A 6,705-nucleotide genomic window follows, 5' to 3' on the forward strand; every position below is an offset into this window, starting at 1 on the left:
GTAACAGGGATGTCCGGGTATTAGTGCATTAGGGCCGTTTCAAGTAGTTCCATTTAATTGATCAATGCAAAAATTACATTAGTTTGTTAAAAACTTATAATAGAGTATCCTGTAGGTTGGAAATCTATATGAGAATGGAAGAGAGTGGTTTATTTCAAATTGATATAATGTTTGCCTTGATCGATTAAATGGAGCCACTTGAAACAGCCGTAATGCACTGATATCTGGACATTCTTGTTGCTTATTTGCTTTATATATTAGGCTGTCAAGAAAGTTCTTGTGGAATGTTTAATTTTGGTTATAAATGATGCATTTTCAAATTAATTTTCGTTAAATTATTTTGACTTTATATATAATTTTAAAACCTGTTTTTCACTCTATCTAATCGTGTTACTCTTTTCCTTTTTGAATAATTAGGCCATTTTTTTCTGGAATGTTGAATATAGCATGGACACAAAGCAAATTCGCACAATTTTCTTATTCCAGTTCAAGCTAGGCTGAAAAGCTGCTGAAACAGATCACAATATCAATGATGCGTTTTAGTCCAGGAACCACTAATGAACATACAGCACAATGGTGGTTCAAGAAAATTCGTAGTGGTGATGAGAGTCTTGAAGATGATAAGCATTGTGGTCAGCTATCGGATGTTGAAAATGATCAACTAAGAGCCTTACTCAAAGCCAATCCATGCACAACGGTTCGAAAGCTTGCTTCTGAATTAGACGTAATGTATACAGCAATTTCCAACCACATGAAAGAGATTGGAAAAACAAAAATACTCGAGAAATGGGTGCTGCATGAATTGAATGACAACCAAAAAAAAACACCGTTTTGAAGTGTCTTCTTCCCTTCTTCTATGCAACAAGAACGACCCATTTCTCGACTGGATAGTGACTTGCGATGTAAAGTGGATTCTTTGCAACAACCAGCAATGCTCAGCTCAGTGGTTGGATGCTGACAAAGCTCCACAGCACTTCCTGAAGCCAAAGTTGCATCAGAAGAAGGTCGTGGTGACTGTTTGGTGGTTTGCGGCCAGTCTCATCCATCACGGCTTTTTGGATCCAGGTAAAACCATTACGGCGAGAGGGATTCTTTGGGGTTTGAATAATTCACCTCTGGAAACATGGGTGTTTCGTTCAACATCTTTAAACAACCTGTATTCAGGGACCTTTTGAGCAGGATGGGTTACTCGACTAGAAGAAAATTCTAACTGGTCCCCACCTGCAAGGTCATGTGCTGTTTATCTTGAAATGAAATCACCATGTCGCGCACATATGGTTGTGATGTATGTGCCTGGTGTACCCTTATCAGACGGGTAGTCATGATGGGTATACTGGGCTTTGTATATTTTACTCCAGTGTCACTTTGATGGCATGCACTGCTCTCTCACACACATACACACACTATCGCATATCTATGTGTGTATTAATGCATATTTGAAGATAATCAAACCAAATTTTCATCATTTCGACCCACGCACTCACTGAGTATTTCTCCCAAATTTGGTGAAAACTTATTCAGCCATTTTCCAGTAATTTTGCAATCACACAGACAAACAGACAAAGACAAGTGATTACAATATCCTGCCTTTCACTTATGTGTACAAGGTAATAATAGTTATAAAAATAATAATAATAATAATAATAATAATAATAATAATAATGTCAGAGATCATGAAGAAAAAAAATGCTTTCTAATTGATGTATCAATACCGGCAGATGACAACGTGTCTCTAAAAGAAATGGAGAAACTCTCAAAATACAAAGACCTGGAAATAGAGGTAACTAGAATGTGGAATCTGAAAACAGAAACAATTCCTATCATAGTAGGTGCATTAGGCATGATAAAAAAAATATTCAGACAAATACATAACAAAAAACACCAGGACTTACAAACACATATAACATACAGAAAATTGCACTACTAGGCACTGCACAACACTACGTAGAACACTTTCCATACAATAACCATCAGAGCATCACAACAAATCACAGCACATACCCAGGCACAAGAGCTGTGCTTGGTAGTGAAGTGAAAGCACGCTATAAAAATAAAACTACTGAATAATAATAATAATAATATAATAATAATAATAATAATAATAATAATAATGAGATTGTGTGTGTGGTAAAAGGGGCAAGCCTATCTTCCATGTGACATTCAGAATGTTCAAAAATAGCACAAACTAAATATGCGCTCAAGCATGACAATGTGGCCAGAATCATCCAGAAAAATGGCCTTTTTGAAAAAGATGTACAGGTATGTTTGAAATCTTTCTGTGAGTTGTGGATTGCTGTTGGTAAGAGTTTGGGACATGACATTGAGATTTAAACCTTCTTCAACTCCTGGCAGTATTGTTTTGATGTTGTGTAGGAAATTGTAGCTAGTAAGAGTTAGAGGCCTCCTTGAACTCCTCGGAGTATTTTTTTACATTATTTAGGGAAATGCAGCTGATAAGAATTAAGGAACCCCTTCAAGTCCTTGGAGTACTTTTTATATGTTTTAGAGGTGGTAAAGTCTGATTGTGTATGTTCCTCTACATTGCAGAGTTCAATCTCTGGAAGGTTTATTTTTTTTGTGGTTTTTATTCTTCAAGGCCTGATAAAATCAATAAACAATCAAGTTCTGAGATTGAATGTATTATCTTATATCCTAAATGCCAGAAAGCTGCAGGATTAGAGCAGCTGGCATTAGTTAGTTATGTCTCTTTATACTAAGTTCCTCAGAGATCAATTTTGCCTTCCATTTTTCAGGTACCAATCCAGTAAGTGGTTGTCAAATACCGGGAATCAACACAACCAATTGGTTAGTACTCTAAGATTTTTGGCCAGTGCCTGTGTTGGAAATCATTCCCATAATTCTTTTCTGACCAGTTTATCCATGTTGGCATCAGTTGGATAGATTTGTGCAAATGAAGTGTCACATCCTTAATGGTGGTTATTTGTTATACACACACACACACATGCATGCACACACATGCATGCACACACATGCATGCACACACACACACACATGCATGTATGCACACACACACAGAATAATTGAGAAAACTCAGTAATCTCTAATGTTGTGAATGTCGTATTTTTGCTGTTTTAGGCATGATTATAACAGCTCAAATGAATCAATTCCTGTATTAATTTTTAAAGCTTGGTATGCATTCTATCAGTCTCATTTGCCAAATATGCTGAACCACTAAGTTACAAGGATGTAAACACACCAACACCAGTTGTCAAGTGGTGGTGGGAGATAAACACAAACACAAAGACACACACACTTGCATGTACACACTCATATATGACAGGCTTCTTTCAATTTCCTTCTACCAAATTCACACACAAGGCTTTGGTTGGCCTGAGGCTATAGTAGAAGACACTTGCCTAAGGTGCCATGAGGTGAGACACAAGTTAATGTGACGTACACAAGTTAATGCGTGAAAAGCAAAATAGGAATTTTGAAAGAAGTTTCTATAAAACTCTGTAAAAATCCATGTAATTTGTGCAGCTGTGTAATTTATGCAGGTGATTTTCATGATAAAAATAGTTTAAAAAAAGCTTCTACTCATGTAAAATTTGCATACAAAAGTTTTCAGAACTGCCAATATGGCCAGGGGGAAAAGATTTTCAGTTTAGTTGTATTTAGTATAATTTCACTTACTTCTGATTAGATTTTATTAAATTTTCATTAAATAAAAATAATTTCTGCTTAACAGGTGTTGTTTATAATAAACTTTATTTTAGATTTCTTGCCCACAAGAAATTGTGTCCAATCTTTAGCATACTGGTGTATGTCTTCTCAAATCACGATTACAGGAAAAGTTGTTGATAAGAATTATCAACAAAAACAAAGCTGATAAATATGTACTGCTGTTGCAAATTAAGTTTAATTACCAATAAACATCAGCTTGGATGACACTTTACTCAACCGAGTAAAATATGTAAAATATGACCTGGACACTGATTACCAGCATGAACATCAGACTTCAAAAAGTAAACTATTTAATGGTTTTAGTAAATTTATACAGAAAAAGTCAGTATTATACCCTCCAGCACAAATAAAAGTCAACTTCATTATATTTAAACCCTTATTTTTTCTGTAAAAACTTATTCTGACATTAAATGTGTCAACTTCCGGTACAAATGTTTATGTTTTGTATGGCTTTTTACAACAAAAAAAAATTTCTAAAAAATTCCGGAAACAATCCACTGTGTGGCATCTTGGGCAAGTGTCTTCTGCTATAGCCCCGGGCCGACCAATGCCTTGTGAGTGGATTTGGTAGACGGAAACTGAAAGACGCCTGTCGTATATATGTATAAATATATGTATGTGTGTGTGTGTGTGTTTGTGTGTCTGTGTTTGTCCCCCAGCATTGCTTGACAACCGATGCTGGTGTTTACGTCCCCGTCACTTAGCGGTTCGGCAAAAGAGACCGATAGAGTAAGTACTGGGCTTACAAAGAATAAGTCACGGGGTCGAGTTGCTCGACTAAAGGCGGTGCTCCAGCATGGCTGCAGTCAAATGACTGAAACAAGTTAAAGAGAAAGAGAAAAGTGAATGTAATTTATGCACCCACTAAAGTTTATTTTTATTTTCGTGAAAAAAATGCGTAAATCACATGTTTTTTTTACAGTACTTTTTAAACATCAAACAGCTATGGGAGTCCACCAGAATATAACAGTCATCAAAGGGGTTTATAGGCAAAAATGGTTGAGAGTCAGCAAGTAAGAGAAGAAGAGGAAGAAAGAAATCTAAAGAGAAATATTTTTAGTTGAAAGAAGATTTAGGAGAGAGAGGGAGAGAGAGAGGAGGGAGAGAGAGAGGTAAGAAGGGGAGTTCTTGAGTTGCATATTTTTGGTTAAGTGTCTGGAACTGAGACTGTGTGGAAACTGAAACCATTGCATCTAGGAAAGCCATGACAATCATTTAATTTACATACATGCACACACACACACACACACACGCACACACGCACACACACGCACACACACACACAAACCAATATACACTAATACATGAACACGTACACACACACACATGCACAAACAAAGTTTTATGCACACAAATTTTTGTATTGATTTTTGTTTATTTTGTAACAGATTTCTTTATATATCAAATTGTCAAATGTTTAAGAGTCATATGACTACAACTTGGTCATTGACACACCGACACTGTTCTATAGGTACATACATACATACATACATACATACATACATACATACATACATACATACATAGACACATACATACATACATACATACATACATACATACATACATACATACATACATAGACACATACATACATACATACATACATACATACATACATAGACACATACATACATACATACATACATACATACATACATACATAGACACATACATACATACATACATACATACATAGACACATACATACATACATACATACATACATACATGCATACACAGACACACATACATATACATACATACATACATTAATACTACATATGTATGTACATATGTACGTTCAAACATACATACTTACATACAAACATACATACATTCATGCTTGCTTGGTGAGGAGGGTGTTTATTGGACACCCTGTGGGATGAAAAACAAAACCCGTCAAAGGGCGGAGGAACTCTTGAGAATCAACGGCCAACCAATATGTATGTAATTATATATTTTCTGTATATTTCCCTTTTTCTCACTAATTTTTATATATTGTATATTTTTATAGTTTGCTCATTATATATATTTTTATATATTCCATATCATATATTTTACGTATATTTTGTATATCAATATTTTTTTATATATTGTACATGTTTTTTTATTTTTTCTCCCTTATAACTATCTTATCCAGCTTATGGCTGTATCTTGCATGGGTACATAGAAATAATTGGACTGAATACTCAATAGTGCGGTTAAACCATTGGGAGCAAGTGAAGAAGGATTGTGCATGAGGGGACAGCTACTTTTGAGTTGCACAAGAGAAAGTAAGGAAGGATGTCAGGAAGGGAATCGCTGCTATACTTCCAGACAGTAAGGGTCTTCCTATGATGCTGAAATGCAGTGTCTTGCACAAACACTGCCTCAGTAAAGCTGGACTCAAGAGTCATCTTCATAGTCATAAAGTGAGACAGATGATTGACAACCAGGCTGCTGGTTGTGATGCTACACACCATACTAATCATATCTGTCAGGCATGTAGAAGGGAGTGTAATTGGCGACATGACTTAAATGACAGGCAAAGGTAAATGAAGCCCAGTTACAACTACAGCTAGCTATTGCCGGTAAAGGTTTTAGTTGCCAATTCTGTACAAGACATTATAGATCTTGAGCTGGGCTAAAAAGTTATGTTCAATCACAGCACCGTTAACAGTTAAGCCTTGTGCAATTGCCATACTCAATAACAAGGGAGTAGCCATCATCATATCATCATCACCACCACCATCATCATCATCATCATCATCGTTTAACGTCCGCTTTCCATGCTAGCATGGATTGGACGATTTGACTGAGGACTGGCGAACCAGATGGCTGAACCAGGTTCCAATCTGATCTGGCAGAGTTTCTACAGCTTGATGCCATTCCTAATGCCAACCACTCTGAGAGTGTATTGGGTGCTTTTACGTGCTACCGGCACAAGGGCCAGTCAGGTGGTACTGGCAACGGCCATGCTCAAATGGTGTTTTTTACGTGCCACGTACAAAGGAGCCA

General features: G+C 36.3%; 1 long non-coding RNA gene across 1 annotated transcript in view; it reads right to left on the minus strand.

The window, feature by feature from the left end:
* The window catches only part of LOC118767251, a 25,210-nt gene extending 19,017 nt beyond the window's left edge, over positions 1-6,193 (minus strand). Inside the window, exon 1 of the long non-coding RNA XR_005003154.1 lies at positions 6,069-6,193. This is a non-coding gene — a long non-coding RNA (uncharacterized LOC118767251). The remainder of the gene's footprint in view (positions 1-6,068) is intronic.
* Between the last annotated feature and the right edge of the window lie 512 nt (positions 6,194-6,705).

Source organism: Octopus sinensis, linkage group LG20, assembly GCF_006345805.1.
Source record: "Octopus sinensis linkage group LG20, ASM634580v1, whole genome shotgun sequence".
Classification (NCBI taxonomy): Eukaryota; Metazoa; Mollusca; class Cephalopoda; order Octopoda; family Octopodidae; genus Octopus; species Octopus sinensis.